Consider the following 16,916-nt stretch of genomic DNA (forward strand, 5'->3'; position numbering starts at 1 on the left):
TCATAAAAAGGCTGCCTAACCTAAAAAGGACTTGCCCAATAGTTTCTACCCCATGCTCCTCCTCCCCCACCCCTTTCATGGGGAAATGTGGCGCAGTGGTTAGCACCGCAGCCTCACAGCTCCAGCGACCCGGGTTCAATTCTCGGTACTGCCTGTGTGGAGTTTGCAAGTTCTCCCTGTGTCTGCGTGGGTTTCCTCCGGGTGCTCCGGTTTCCTCCCACATGCCAAAGACTTGCTGGTTGATAGGTTAATTGGCCATTATAAAATTGCCCCTAGTATAGGTAGGTGGTAGGGAAATATAGGAACAGGTGGGGATGCGGTAGGAATATGGAATTAGTGTAGGATTAGTATAAATGGGTGGTTGATGGTCGGCACAGACTCGGTGGGCCGAAGGGCCTGTTTCAGTGCTGTATCTCTAAAACTAAAAACTAAAACTAAAAAAAAAACTGTAGCACCTTCCACAGATGACACACCTGCAGACACATCAATGCATCCTACCATCCTACTGGGTCTCCTGAATTTCATGTTTCTCCCAAATTCTCCCACTCTTCCAGGGCCAGAAAGGTCTCCTGGACTTGTTCCAATTGCCTGTCAGAGAGGGACTTCCCATATTTCACCCCACCCACCCTCTCCCCCACCCCCACCTAAATTGGCCTGGGTTTCTATCTGTTTCTTCTGTCTCTCCCAGGAAATCACAAGCTTTTGGAGGGGTGGAGAGTGTCTATATAGTAATGTACAAGGTATCCCCATTGAGTGGGGTAAGCTGGATGGGCTGGAGGGTCTTTTCCTGTCCGTGATTGTTCTTATGTTCCTCCAGAGTTGAACTTGTCTGGCTTCCTATGAAATGGCAAAGGAACAAGTGAAACTCAGACTCCAGACTTTGCAATTATCTAAATGCAGGGAAGAACTTAATTTCCCTAATTGTAAATTAATATGCCGAGGCTCAGGCTGCACAAAATTCAATTTGTGGTTGAACAGTGAAAGAAATCAGTCTGATATTGAAGTTTTACTTGAGGCTGAATGTGCTATCATTATTTTGTGTACCGATCGTAAACACGTTCATCCAGGAGCAGAGCTCCAATAAAAGTTTCACCTCATCTCAAGATGCAATGTGGAGGTAGAAAACTCAGAATATTCCTCATTATCGGTAATTTCAAGCCAAGGCATATAGTTTCAGAAAATTCTGATTAATGTTTGCAAAATGCAAAAAAAACAAGTCTCGCATTTATATATCACTTGTCAGGTCTCTCAAATGGTTCAAATCATTTCACCTCCACTGAGTTATACTGAGGTGCAGTGTTATGTCGACAAACATGGTAGTCATCCTCCATCACAACAGGATTCCGCAAGCTTCTGATAGGGTCACTGGAAGTAAGATTTTCTCTGGTGGCAGGGGAGGGAGTCCAGAACAGGGGGGTGTTAGCTTAAAATTTTAGAGTTAGGCTGTTCAGGGCTGATTTCAGGAACCAGTTATTCACACAGAGGGTATTGGGAATCCGAATCTCTCTCCGAGGCTGAGGGTCAAATGAACATTTCAAAACTGAGCTAGATAGTTTTTTTCTTACATGAGGGGATGAAAGGATATGGCACCAAGGCAGCTAAATGGAATTAAGATACAGATCAGCCATGATTTAATTGAATAGTGGAACAGACTTAAGGGGCTGAGTGTCCGCTTCCTGTTCTTATGTTCCTAAATCAACAAACAAATTGGTTGGAGAAGGAATATTGATCAGGACACCACTGGTGAGGACTCCCTTCTCATCTTTGAATAGGTCTGTGAGATGTTGAATAATAATAGGAAGAAACAGACAGGGCCTTAACAACCAGTGGAGAAAGAATTCCAGACAGATTTTAATTCGGTCTTGCTCTTGCTGTGAGTTTGAAAATGAAGTTGTCTGAGCAAATTTAAAAGCAAAACATCACTGGATGAAAACAAAAGCTGATCCAAACTTCAAATGGGTGCAGTAAGTAGGATGTTTTATGGCAATATTATTGTCAGATTATTCTTGTGTATATTGTACAGAGCTGGTGAGACCCAAGTTGACAACCACTGCTCCTTCATCTCTCCACAACCTGCTGGAATTTACAGCCCATCGCAAATTTTCTCTGGCATTTGTTGCTGTGAAGTCTCACAACCTGATTGTCTAAGACTCTGGCTGACCCCAAGCACTGATGCCCTGACATTTGATGAACATCCAATCCATCATTTATATTGAGAAGGAGGGCAGGCATGCCACACACTCTTCATATTGAGGAATGCTAAGTGTTCTGGGGGGAAGGTGATGGCATAGTGGTAATGTCACTGGGCTCATAATCCAGAGTATTTGCTAATGCTCTGGGAACATGGGTTCAAATCCCACCATAGATGGTGAAATATGAAGTCAATTAATAAATCTGAAAATAAAAAGGCTAGTCTAATGATGACCATGAGACCATTGTTATATCAGCCCACGTGGTTCACTAATGTCCTTTAGGGAAGGAAATCTGCCACTCTCACCTGTTTTGACCTACCTGTGATTCCAGACCCACAGCAATGTTGTTGACTCTTAAAATACCCTCCAAAATGGTCTAGCAAGGCACTCCATTCAAGGGTAAGAAATGCCAGCCTAGCCAGAAACACTCAATCCCTCAAATGAATAAGAAAAAGTGTTAAATATTAATGGAGTTCTCCCACTTGCAGTCATAAGCCAGGTATATGTTGATCAGCAAGAAACATGCCACAAGTTACATTTTTGAATATCAGTTTATTTCCTGATCAGTATTGAAAACTTAAACTAGCAGTAGACAAAGATCCAGATCCTTTGAGCATAAGTCAAGGAATGTCATCCCACCTAGACCCCATTTTGTTTAAATGATACGAACTGGCAAAGGCGAATTCTGAAAGGATTGAGTTGCATCAATAATGCAAATGGTTTTCTGTGATTTGTACTTGATTGTGAATTTATTGGATCACCTCATTGTGGAGCTTATCCACAATGTAACCCATCACTATTCAGGTACCAAAGAAAGAGTCTAATTATGGATCAACAAAAAGTTAGGGCTGCTTCAAGAGGCTTTTCCAACCAGGTGTAAGATCAGATTTACACAGCACAGTGACCCGATACAAAAACACAAAATGCTGGGAATACTCAGCATTCAGGCAGCGTCTGTGGAGAGAGAAGCAGAGTTAACGTTTCAGGTCGTGACTTTTCATCTTTCATCCATGACCTGATACCGTTAGCACTGAGTTACAGAGAGTGGTTAGGATGTGGAACTCGCTACCACTGGAAATGGTTGAAGCAAATAGTTTAGTTGCTTTGAAAAGGAAACGAGACAAATACATGAGAGAAAAGGGAATAGAAAGATATGCTGAAAGGCTGAGATGAGGCAGATAAAATCAACAAACAAATTGGTTGGAGAAGGAATATTGATCAGGACACCACTAAGATAATCAGAGGGTTGGATAGGGTGGATAGTGAGAGTCTTTTTCCTCGGATGGTGATGGCAAACACGAGGGGACATAGCTTTAAATTGAGGGGTGATAGATATAGGACAGATGTCAGAGGTAGTTTCTTTACACAGAGAGTAGTAGGGGCGTGGAACGCCCTGCCTGCAACAGTAGTAGACTCGCCAACTTTAAGGGCATTTAAGTGATCATTGGATAGACATATGGATGAAAATGGAATAGTGTAGGTCAGATGGTTTCACAGGACGGCGCAACATCGAGGGCCGAAGGGCCTGTACTGCGCTGTAATGTTCTAAAAAAAAATGGGACTATAAACACAGCACAGACTAGTTGGGCCAAATGGCCTGTTTCTGTGCTGTGTAGTCTATGTAGATATATATAAAATGAAATATATCTGCATGTCCTTGTCCAACTATCCCTTCCTTTCAACCCCACTGCACCTGAAGGTTCCAGACTAGAATCAATGGGATGAAAATCTATTGAATCCTCGAACCGGCAAGTGGTCCACTCCATCAGATTACTGTCTGGGCAGTAAAGGCCTCCTTGGTCTGACCTCCCTCGTGATCAAAAGCTTTACTTATTCTTCGCCATTTATTGGAAACATATATTCACTGCTCGTTTAAACATAAATCATGAATCTGTCACTTTCCTAGCCATCTTCCTACTCAACAACAACAACAACAATTTGCATTTATAAAGTGCCTTTTTTTAATTCATTCTTGGGATGTAGGTGTCATTGACTAGGTCAGCATTTATTGCCCATCCCTAATTGCCCTTGAGAAGGTGGTGGTGAGCTGCCTTCTTGAACCGCTGAGTCCATGTGAGGTAGGTACACCCACAGTGCTGTTAGGAAGGGAGTTCCAGGATTTTGACCCAGCGACAGTGAAGGAACGGCGATATAGTTCCAAGTCAGGATGGTGTGTGACTTGGACGGGAACTTGCAGGTGGTGATGTTCCCATGCATCTGCTGCTCTTGTCCTTCGAGGTGGTAGAGGTCGCGGGTTTAGAATGTTCTGTCTAAGGAGCCTTGGTGCATTGCTGCAGTGCATCTTGTAGATGGTACACACTGCTGTCACTGTGCGTCGGTGGTGGAGGGAGTGAATGTTTGTGCAAGGTGTGCCAATCAAGCGGGCTGCTTTGTTCTGGATGGTGTCGAGCTTCTTGAGTGTTGTTGGAGCTGCACCCATCCAGGCAATTGGAGAGTGTTCATCACATTCCTGACTTGTGCCTTGTAGATGATGGACAGGCTTTGGGGAGTCAGGAGGTGAGTTACTCGCCTCAGGATTCCTAGCCTCTGACCTGCTCTTGTAGCCATGGTATTTATATGGCTACTCCAGTTCAGTTTCTGGTCAATGGTAACCCCTAGGATGTTGATAGTGGGGGATTCAGCGATGGTAATGCCATTGAATGTCAAGGGGAGATGGTTAGATTCTCTCTTGTTGGAGATGGTCATTGCCTGGCACTTGTGTGGCGCAAATGTTACTTGCCACTTAACAGCCCAAGCCTGGATATTGTCCAGGTCTTGCTGCATTTCTACACGGACCGCTTCAGTATTTGAGGAGTAACGAATGGAGCTGAACATTGTGCAATCATCCGCAAACATCCCCACTTCTGACCTTATGATTGAAGGAAGGTCATTGATGAAGCAGCTGAAGATGGTTGGGCCGAGGACACTATCCTGAGGAACTCCTGCAGTGATGTCCTGGAGCTCAGATGATTGACCTCCAACAACCACAGCCATCTTCCTTTGCGCTAGGTATGACTCCAACCAGCAGAGAGTTTTCCCCCTGATTCCCATTGACTCCAGTTTTGCTAGGGCTCCTTGATGCCATACTCGGTCAAATGCTGCCTTGATGTCAAGGGCAGTCACTCTCACCTCACCTCTTGAGTTCAGCTCTTTTGTCCGTGTTTGAACCAAGGCTGTAATGAGGTCAGGAGCTGAGTGGCCTTTAACTGAGTAAAACACCCCATGGCACTTCACAGGAGGGGTTATCAAGAAAACATTTGACCAAAAGCTTGGTCAAAGAGGTAGCTTTTAAGGAGTAAAAACAGAAAGTGCTGGAACTACTCAGCAGGTCTGGCAGCATCTGTGAGAGAAACCGTGTTAACGTTTCAGGTCTGTGACCTTTCATCAGAGCTGGTCACAGACCTGAAACCTTAACTCTGTTAACCCAGCTACCAGACCTGCTGAGTATTTCCAGCACTTTATGTTTTTATTTCAGATTTCCAGCATCCACAGTATTTTGCTTTTATTTTAGATTTTAAGGAGCATCTTAAAGGAGGACTTAGTGTTAGAGATGCCGAGAGGTTTAGGGAGGGAATCTCAGAGCTCGGGTCTTGGCAGTTGAAGGCACGGACACCAATGGAGGAGGGAATAAAATAGGGGACGTGCAAAAGGCCAGGACTGGAGGAGTGCAGAGATCTCGAAGGGTTGTGGGACTGGAAGGTTGCTGCCTTTTACTTGCCCTGGCTGTTCAAGTATCTGAAATGCATCGAAACCCATGGGTGGGTATATGCGTTCCCCAAACCAAACCACTGAAAAATTGCTTTTTGCCTGGCATGGAGTGCGCCATCTCTCTGAGAATAGACAAGGATCTCATTCAGCTAAAACCGGAGGATGTGGACATGGGATAGCAAGGACTGAAGCTTAGGGACCGCCCCCCCACCCCCAGTCCCCACCAAATATTCCCCCCCCCCCTTCCTTCCAAGTCCGCACATTTTGATGTGACAGCTCCTGCACAGATGAGGAAACAGCTGCACCTTATCAATAATATAACCTCTTTGTTTTAGCCCCGTTTCCCTGCAGCAATAAAATCAGCCAAAATGCATCAGTTGGGTCTTACTTGCAGCCAAGGGAGCAATATTTGTTAGTGCTCTTCGGGGGGGGTTTAAACTAAATCAGCAGGGGAATGGGAACCTAAATTGTAGTTCCAGTGTACAGGCTGTTGAGAGTAGTGAGGTAGGGGATAAGGTTACAGGGACGCAAGAGGGCACTGGCAAGCAAGAACTTGGTTTAAAGTGTGTCTATTTCAACGCCAGGAGCATCCGGAATAAGGTGGGTGAGCTTGCAGCATGGGTTGGTACCTGGGATCCTGATGTTGTGGCCATTTCAGAGACATGGGTAGAGCAGGGGCAGGAATGGATGTTGCAGGTTCCGGGATTTAGATGTTTCAGTAAGAACAGAGAAGAGGGTAAAAGAGGGGGGGGGGTGTGGCATTGTTAATCAAGGAAAGTATTACAGCGGCAGAAAGGACGTTTGAGGACTCGTCTACTGAGGTAGTATGGGCCGAGGTTAGAAACAGGAGAGGAGAGGTCACCCTGTTGGGAGTTTTCTATAGACCTCCGAATAGTTCCAGAGATGTAGAGGAAAGGATAGCGAAGATGATTCTCGACAGGAGCGAGAGTAACAGGGTAGTGGTTATGGGGGACTTTAACTTTCCAAATATTGACTGGAAATACTATAGTTCGAGTACTTTAGATAGGTCTGTTTTTGTCCAGTGTGTGCAGGAGGGTTTTCTGACACAGTATGTGGACAGGCCAACCAGGGGCGATGCCACATTGGATTTGGTACTGGGTAATGAACCCGGCCACTCAGTGTACAGATATCTCCCTGAGAGACAGGGACTGAGAGACACCAGTCAGTGTACAGATATCTCCCTGAGAGAGAGGGACTGAGAGACACCACTCAGTGTACATAAAGCTCCCTGAGAGACAGGGACTGAGAGACACCAGTCAGTGTACAGATATCTCCCTGAGAGACACCACTCAGTGTACATAAAGCTCCCTGAGAGACAGGGACTGAGAGACACCAGTCAGTGTACAGATATCTCCCTGAGAGAGAGGGACTGTGAGACACCAGTCAGTGTACAGATATCTCCCTGAGAGAGAGGGACTGAGAGACACCACTCAGTGTACAGATATCTCCCTGAGAGAGAGGGACTGAGAGACACCACTCAGTGTACAGATATCTCCCTGAGAGACAGGGACTGAGAGACACCAGTCAGTGTACATATATCTCCCTGAGAAACAGGGAATGAGAGACACCACTCAGTGTACAGATACCTCCCTGAGAGAGAGGGACTGAGAGATACCAGTCAGTGTACATATATCTCCCTGAGAGAAAGGGACTGAGAGACACCACTCAGTGTACAGATATCTCCCTGAGAGACAGGGACTGAGAGACACCAGTCAGTGTACATATATCTCCCTGAGAGACAGGGACTGAGAGACACCACTCAGTGTACAGATACCTCCCTGAGAGAGAGGGACTGAGAGACACCAGTCAGTGTACATATATCTCCCTGAGAGAGAGGCACTGAGAGAGACCAGTCAGTGTACAGATATCTCCCTGAGAGAGAGGGACTGAGAGACACCAGTCAGTGTACAGATATCTCCCTGAGAGAGAGGGACTGAGAGACACCAGTCAGCGTACAGATATCTCCCTGAGAGACAGGGACTGAGAGACACCAGTCAGTGTACAGATATCTCCCTGAGAGAGAGGGACTGTGAGACACCACTCAGTATACAGATATCTCCCTGAGAGACAGGGACTGAGAGACACCAGTCAGTGAACAGATATCTCCCTGAGAGAGACGGACTGAGAGACACCACTCAGTGTATAGATATCTCCCTGACAGACAGGGACTGAGAGACACCAGTCAGTGTACAGATATCTCCCTGAGAGACAGGGGCTGTGAGACACCACTCAGTGTACAGATATCTCCCTGAGAGAGAGGGACTGAGAGACACCAGTCAGTGTACAGATATCTCCCTGAGAGAGAGGGACTGAGAGACACCAGTCAGTGTACATATATCTCCCTGAGAGACAGGGACTGAGAGACACCACTCAGTGTACAGATACCTCCCTGAGAGAGGGACTGAGAGACACCAGTCAGTGTACATATATCTCCCTGAGACACAGGGACTGAGAGACACCACTCAGTGTTCAGATATCTCCCTGAGAGAGAGGGACTCTGAGACACCACTCAGTGTACAGATATCTCCCTGAGAGAGAGGGACTGAGAGACACCAGTCAGTGTACAGATACCTCCCTGAGAGAGAGGGACTGAGAGACACCAGTCAGTGTACATATATCTCCCTGAGAGAGAGGGACTGAGACACCACTCAGTTTACATAAAGCTCCCTGAGAGACGGACTGAGAGACACCAGTCAGTGGACAGATATCTCCCTGAGAGACACCACTCAGTGTACATAAAGCTCCCTGAGAGACAGGGACAGAGAGACACCAGTCAGTGTACAGATATCTCCCTGAGAGAGTGGGACTGTTAGACACCACTCAGTGTATAGATATCTCCCTGACAGACAGGGACTGAGAGACACCAGTCAGTGTACAGATATCTCCCTGAGAGACAGGGGCTGTGAGACACCACTCAGTGTACAGATATCTCCCTGAGAGAGAGGGACTGAGAGACACCAGTCAGTGTACAGATATCTCCCTGAGAGAGAGGGACTGAGAGACACCAGTCAGAGTACATATATCTCCCTGAGAGACAGGGACTGAGAGACACCACTCAGTGTACAGATATCTCCCTGAGAGAGAGGGACTGAGAGACACCACTCAGTGCACAGATATCTCCCTGAGAGAGAGGGACTGAGAGACACCAGTCAGTGTCCAGATATCTCCCTGAGAGAGAGGGACTGAGAGACACCACTCAGTGTACAGATATCTCCCTGAGAGAGAGGGACTGAGAGACATCACTCAGTGTACAGATATCTCCCTGAGAGACACCACTCAGTGTACATAAAGCTCCCTGAGAGTCAGGGACTGAGAGACACCAGTCAGTGTACAGATATCTCCCTGAGAGACAGGGACTGAGAGACACCACTCAGTGTACAGATATCTCCCTGAGAGACAGGGACTGAGAGACACCAGTCAGTGTACAGATATCTCCCTGAGAGAGAGGGACTGTGAGACACCACTCAGTATACAGATATCTCCCTGAGAGACAGGGACTGAGAGACACCAGTCAGTGAACAGATATCTCCCTGAGAGAGACGGACTGAGAGACACCACTCAGTGTATAGATATCTCCCTGACAGACAGGGACTGAGAGACACCAGTCAGTGTACAGATATCTCCCTGAGAGACAGGGGCTGTGAGACACCACTCAGTGTACAGATATCTCCCTGAGAGAGAGGGACTGAGAGACACCAGTCAGTGTACAGATATCTCCCTGAGAGAGAGGGACTGAGAGACACCAGTCAGTGTACATATATCTCCCTGAGAGACAGGGACTGAGAGACACCACTCAGTGTACAGATACCTCCCTGAGAGAGGGACTGAGAGACACCAGTCAGTGTTCAGATATCTCCCTGAGAGAGAGGGACTCTGAGACACCACTCAGTGTACAGATATCTCCCTGAGAGACAGGGACTGAGAGACACCAGTCAGTGTACAGATACCTCCCTGAGAGAGAGGGACTGAGAGACACCAGTCAGTGTACATATATCTCCCTGAGAGAGAGGGACTGAGACACCACTCAGTTTACATAAAGCTCCCTGAGAGACAGGGACTGAGAGACACCAGTCAGTGGACAGATATCTCCCTGAGAGACACCACTCAGTGTACATAAAGCTCCCTGAGAGACAGGGACAGAGAGACACCAGTCAGTGTACAGATATCTCCCTGAGAGAGTGGGACTGTTAGACACCACTCAGTGTATAGATATCTCCCTGACAGACAGGGACTGAGAGACACCAGTCAGTGTACAGATATCTCCCTGAGAGACAGGGGCTGTGAGACACCACTCAGTGTACAGATATCTCCCTGAGAGAGAGGGACTGAGAGACACCAGTCAGTGTACAGATATCTCCCTGAGAGAGAGGGACTGAGAGACACCAGTCAGAGTACATATATCTCCCTGAGAGACAGGGACTGAGAGACACCACTCAGTGTACAGATATCTCCCTGAGAGAGAGGGACTGAGAGACACCACTCAGTGCACAGATATCTCCCTGAGAGAGAGGGACTGAGAGACACCAGTCAGTGTCCAGATATCTCCCTGAGAGAGAGGGTCTGAGAGACACCACTCAGTGTACAGATATCTCCCTGAGAGAGAGGGACTGAGAGACACCACTCAGTGTACAGATATCTCCCTGAGAGACACCACTCAGTGTACATAAAGCTCCCTGAGAGACAGGGACTGAGAGACACCAGTCAGTGTACAGATATCTCCCTGAGAGACAGGGACTGAGAGACACCACTCAGTGTACAGATATCTCCCTGAGAGACAGGGACTGAGAGACACCAGTCAGTGTACAGATATCTCCCTGAGAGAGAGGGACTGTGAGACACCAGTCAGTGTACAGATATCTCCCTGAGAGAGAGGGACTGAGAGACACCACTCACTGTACAGATATCTCCCTGAGAGACAGGGACTGAGAGACACCACTCATTGTACAGATATCTCCCTGAGAGAGAGGGACTGAGAGACACCACTCAGTGTACAGATATCTCCCTGAGAGACAGGGACTGAGAGACACCAGTCAGTGTACATATATCTCCCTGAGAGACAGGGACTGAGAGACACCACTCAGTGTACAGATACATCCCTGAGAGAGAGGGACTGAGAGACACCACTCAGTGTACATATATCTCCCTGAGTGACAGGGACTGAGAGACACCAGTCAGTGTACAGATATCTCCCTGAGAGACACCAGTCAGTGTACAGATATCTCCCTGAGAGACACCAGTCAGTGTACAGATATCTCCCTGAGAGACACCAGTCAGTGTACAGATATCTCCCTGAGAGAGAGGGACTGAGAGACACTAGTCAGCGTACAGATATCTCCCTGAGAGAGAGGGACTGAGAGACACCAGTCAGTGTACAGATATCTCTCTGAGAGAGATGGACTGTGAGACACCAGTCAGTGTACAGATATCTCCCTGAGAGAGAGGGACTGAGAGACACCAGTCAGTGTACAGATATCTCCCTGAGAGACAGGGACTGAGAGACACCAGTCAGTGTACAGATATCTCCCTGAGAGAGAGGTACTGAGAGACACCACTCAGTGTACAGATATCTCCCTGAGAGACAGGGACTGAGAGACACCAGTCAGTGTACAGATATCTCCCTGAGAGAGAGGGACTGAGAGACACCAGTCAGTGTACAGATATCTCCCTGAGAGAGAGGGACTGAGAGACACCACTCAGTGTATAGATATCTCCCTGACAGACAGGGGCTGTGAGACACCACTCAGTGTACAGATATCTCCCTGAGAGAGAGGGACTGAGAGACACCAGTCAGTGTACATATATCTCCCTGAGACACAGGGACTGAGAGACACCACTCAGTGTTCAGATATCTCCCTGAGAGAGAGGGACTCTGAGACACCACTCAGTGTACAGATATCCCCCTGAGAGACAGGGACTGAGAGACACCAGTCAGTGTACAGATACCTCCCTGAGAGAGAGGGATTGAGAGACACCAGTCAGTGTACATATGTCTCCCTGAGAGAGAGGGACTGAGAGACACCACTCAGTGTACAGATATCTCCCTGAGAGAGAGGGACTGAGAGACACCACTCAGTGTACAGATATCTCCCTGAGAGAGAGGGACTGAGAGACACCAGTCAGTGTACAGATATCTCGCCGAGAGACAGGGACTGAGAGACACCACTCAGTGTACAGATACCTCCCTGAGAGAGAGGGACTGAGAGACACCAGTCAGTGTACAGATATCTCCCTGAGAGACAGGGGCTGTGAGACACCACTCAGTGTACAGATATCTCCCTGAGAGAGAGGGACTGAGAGACACCAGTCAGTGTACAGATATCTCCCTGAGAGAGAGGGACTGAGAGACACCAGTCAGTGTACATATATCTCCCTGAGAGACAGGGACTGAGAGACACCACTCAGTGTACAGATACCTCCCTGAGAGAGAGGGACTGAGAGGCACCAGTCAGTGTACATATATCTCCCTGAGAGAGAGGGACTGAGAGACACCACTCAGTGTTCAGATATCTCCCTGAGAGAGAGGGACTGAGAGACACCACTCAGTGTACAGATATCTCCCTGAGAGACAGGGACTGAGAGACACCAGTCAGTGTACAGATACCTCCCTGAGAGAGAGGGACTGAGAGACACCAGTCAGTGTACATATATCTCCCTGAGAGACAGGGACTGAGAGACACCACTCAGTGTACAGATATCTCCTTGAGAGAGAGGGACTGAGAGACACCACTCAGTGTACAGATATCTCCCTGAGAGAGAGGGACTGAGAGACACCAGTCAGTGTACAGATATCTCTCTGAGAGAGATGGACTGTGAGACACCAGTCAGTGTACAGATATCTCCCTGAGAGAGAGGGACTGAGAGACACCAGTCAGTGTACAGATATCTCCCTGAGAGACAGGGACTGAGAGACACCAGTCAGTGTACAGATATCTCCCTGAGAGAGAGGTACTGAGAGACACCACTCAGTGTACAGATATCTCCCTGAGAGACAGGGACTGAGAGACACCAGTCAGTGTACAGATATCTCCCTGAGAGAGAGGGACTGAGAGACACCAGTCAGTGTACAGATATCTCCCTGAGAGAGAGGGACTGAGAGACACCACTCAGTGTATAGATATCTCCCTGACAGACAGGGACTGAGAGACACCAGTCAGTGTACAGATATCTCCCTGAGAGACAGGGGCTGTGAGACACCACTCAGTGTACAGATATCTCCCTGAGAGAGAGGGACTGAGAGACACCAGTCAGTGGACAGATATCTCCCTGAGAGAGAGGGACTGAGAGACACCAGTCAGTGTACATATATCTCCCTGAGAGACAGGGACTGAGAGACAGCACTCAGTGTACAGATACCTCCCTGAGAGAGGGACTGAGAGACACCAGTCAGTGTACATATATCTCCCTGAGACACAGGGACTGAGAGACACCACTCAGTGTTCAGATATCTCCCTGAGAGAGAGGGACTCTGAGACACCACTCAGTGTACAGATATCTCCCTGAGAGACAGGGACTGAGAGACACCAGTCAGTGTACAGATACCTCCCTGAGAGAGAGGGACTGAGAGACACCAGTCAGTGTACATATATCTCCCTGAGAGACAGGGACTGAGAGACACCACTCAGTGTACAGATATCTCCCTGAGAGAGAGGGACTGAGAGACACCACTCAGTGTACAGATATCTCCCTGAGAGAGAGGGACTGAGAGACACCAGTCAGTGTACAGATATCTCTCTGAGAGAGAGGGACTGTGAGACACCAGTCAGTGTACAGATATCTCCCTGAGAGAGAGGGACTGAGAGACACCACTCAGTGTACAGATATCTCTCTGAGAGACAGGGACTGAGAGACACCAGTCAGTGTACAGATATCTCCCTGAGAGAGAGGGACTGTGAGACACCACTCAGTGTACAGATATCTCCCTGTGAGACAGGGACTGAGAGACACCAGTCAGTGTACAGATATCTCCCTGAGAGAGAGGGACTGAGAGACACCACTCAGTGTACAGATATCTCCCTGAGAGACAGGGACTGAGACACCAGTCAGTGTACAGATATCTCCCTGAGAGAGAGGGACTGAGACACCACTCAGTGTACATAAAGCTCCCTGAGAGACAGGGACTGAGAGACACCAGTCAGTGGACAGATATCTCCCTGAGAGACACCACTCAGTGTACATAAAGCTCCCTGAGAGACAGGGACAGAGAGACACCAGTCAGTGTACAGATATCTCCCTGAGAGAGTGGGACTGTTAGACACCACTCAGTGTATAGATATCTCCCTGACAGACAGGGACTGAGAGACACCAGTCAGTGTACAGATATCTCCCTGAGAGACAGGGGCTGTGAGACACCACTCAGTGTACAGATATCTCCCTGAGAGAGAGGGACTGAGAGACACCAGTCAGTGTACAGATATCTCCCTGAGAGACAGGGACTGAGAGACACCACTCAGTGTACAGATATCTCCCTGAGAGAGAGGGACTGAGAGACACCACTCAGTGCACAGATATCTCCCTGAGAGAGAGGGACTGAGAGACACCAGTCAGTGTCCAGATATCTCCCTGAGAGAGAGCAACTGAGAGACACCACTCAGTGTACAGATATCTCCCTGAGAGAGAGGGACTGAGAGACACCACTCAGTGTACAGATATCTCCCTGAGAGACACCACTCAGTGTACATAAAGCTCCCTGAGAGACAGGGACTGAGAGACACCAGTCAGTGTACAGATATCTCCCTGAGAGACAGGGACTGAGAGACACCACTCAGTGTACAGATATCTCCCTGAGAGACAGGGACTGAGAGACACCAGTCAGTGTACAGATATCTCCCTGAGAGAGAGGGACTGTGAGACACCAGTCAGTGTACAGATATCTCCCTGAGAGAGAGGGACTGAGAGACACCACTCAGTGTACAGATATCTCCCTGAGAGACAGGGACTGAGAGACACCAGTCAGAGTACAGATATCTCCCTGAGAGAGAGGGACGGAGAGACACCACTCACTGTACAGATATCTCCCTGAGAGACAGGGACTGAGAGACACCACTCATTGTACAGATATCTCCCTGAGAGAGAGGGACTGAGAGACACCACTCAGTGTACAGATATCTCCCTGAGAGACAGGGACTGAGAGACACCAGTCAGTGTACATATATCTCCCTGAGAGACAGGGACTGAGAGACACCACTCAGTGTACAGATACATCCCTGAGAGAGAGGGACTGAGAGACACCACTCAGTGTACATATATCTCCCTGAGAGACAGGGACTGAGAGACACCAGTCAGTGTACAGATATCTCCCTGAGAGACACCAGTCAGTGTACAGATATCTCCCTGAGAGACACCAGTCAGTGTACAGATATCTCCCTGAGAGACACCAGTCAGTGTACAGATATCTCCCTGAGAGACACCAGTCAGTGTACAGATATCTCCCTGAGAGAGAGGGACTGAGAGACACTAGTCAGCGTACAGATATCTCCCTGAGAGAGAGGGACTGAGAGACACCAGTCAGTGTACAGATATCTCTCTGAGAGAGATGGACTGTGAGACACCAGTCAGTGTACAGATATCTCCCTGAGAGAGAGGGACTGAGAGACACCAGTCAGTGTACAGATATCTCCCTGAGAGACAGGGACTGAGAGACACCAGTCAGTGTACAGATATCTCCCTGAGAGAGAGGTACTGAGAGACACCACTCAGTGTACAGATATCTCCCTGAGAGACAGGGACTGAGAGACACCAGTCAGTGTACAGATATCTCCCTGAGAGAGAGGGACTGAGAGACACCAGTCAGAGTACAGATATCTCCCTGAGAGAGAGGGACTGAGAGACACCACTCAGTGTATAGATATCTCCCTGACAGACAGGGACTGAGAGACACCAGTCAGTGTACAGATATCTCCCTGAGAGACAGGGGCTGTGAGACACCACTCAGTGTACAGATATCTCCCTGAGAGAGAGGGACTGAGAGACACCAGTCAGTGTACATATATCTCCCTGAGACACAGGGACTGAGAGACACCACTCAGTGTTCAGATATCTCCCTGAGAGAGAGGGACTCTGAGACACCACTCAGTGTACAGATATCTCCCTGAGAGACAGGGACTGAGAGACACCAGTCAGTGTACAGATACCTCCCTGAGAGAGAGGGACTGAGAGACACCAGTCAGTGTACATATATCTCCCTGAGAGACAGGGACTGAGAGACACCACTCAGTGTACAGATATCTCCCTGAGAGAGAGGGACTGAGAGACACCACTCAGTGTACAGATATCTCCCTGAGAGAGAGGGACTGAGAGACACCAGTCAGTGTACAGATATCTCTCTGAGAGAGAGGGACTGTGAGACACCAGTCAGTGTACAGATATCTCCCTGAGAGAGAGGGACTGAGAGACACCACTCAGTGTACATATATCTCCCTGAGAGACAGGGACTGAGAGACACCAGTCAGTGTCCAGATATCTCCCTGAGAGAGAGCAACTGAGAGACACCACTCAGTGTACAGATATCTCCCTCAGAGAGAGGGACTGAGAGACACCACTCAGTGTACAGATATCTCCCTGAGAGACACCACTCAGTGTACATAAAGCTCCCTGAGAGACAGGGACTGAGAGACACCAGTCAGTGTACAGATATCTCCCTGAGAGACAGGGACTGAGAGACACCACTCAGTGTACAGATATCTCCCTGAGAGACAGGGACTGAGAGACACCAGTCAGTGTACAGATATCTCCCTGAGAGAGAGGGACTGAGAGACACCAGTCAGTGTACAGATATCTCCCTGAGAGAGAGGGACTGAGAGACACCACTCAGTGTACAGATATCTCCCTGAGAGACAGGGACTGAGAGACACCAGTCAGAGTACAGATATCTCCCTGAGAGAGAGGGACGGAGAGACACCACTCACTGTACAGATATCTCCCTGAGAGACAGGGACTGAGAGACACCACTCATTGTACAGATATCTCCCTGAGAGAGAGGGACTGAGAGACACCACT

This window comes from Heterodontus francisci, chromosome 4, assembly GCF_036365525.1.
Source record: "Heterodontus francisci isolate sHetFra1 chromosome 4, sHetFra1.hap1, whole genome shotgun sequence".
Taxonomy (NCBI): domain Eukaryota; kingdom Metazoa; phylum Chordata; class Chondrichthyes; order Heterodontiformes; family Heterodontidae; genus Heterodontus; species Heterodontus francisci.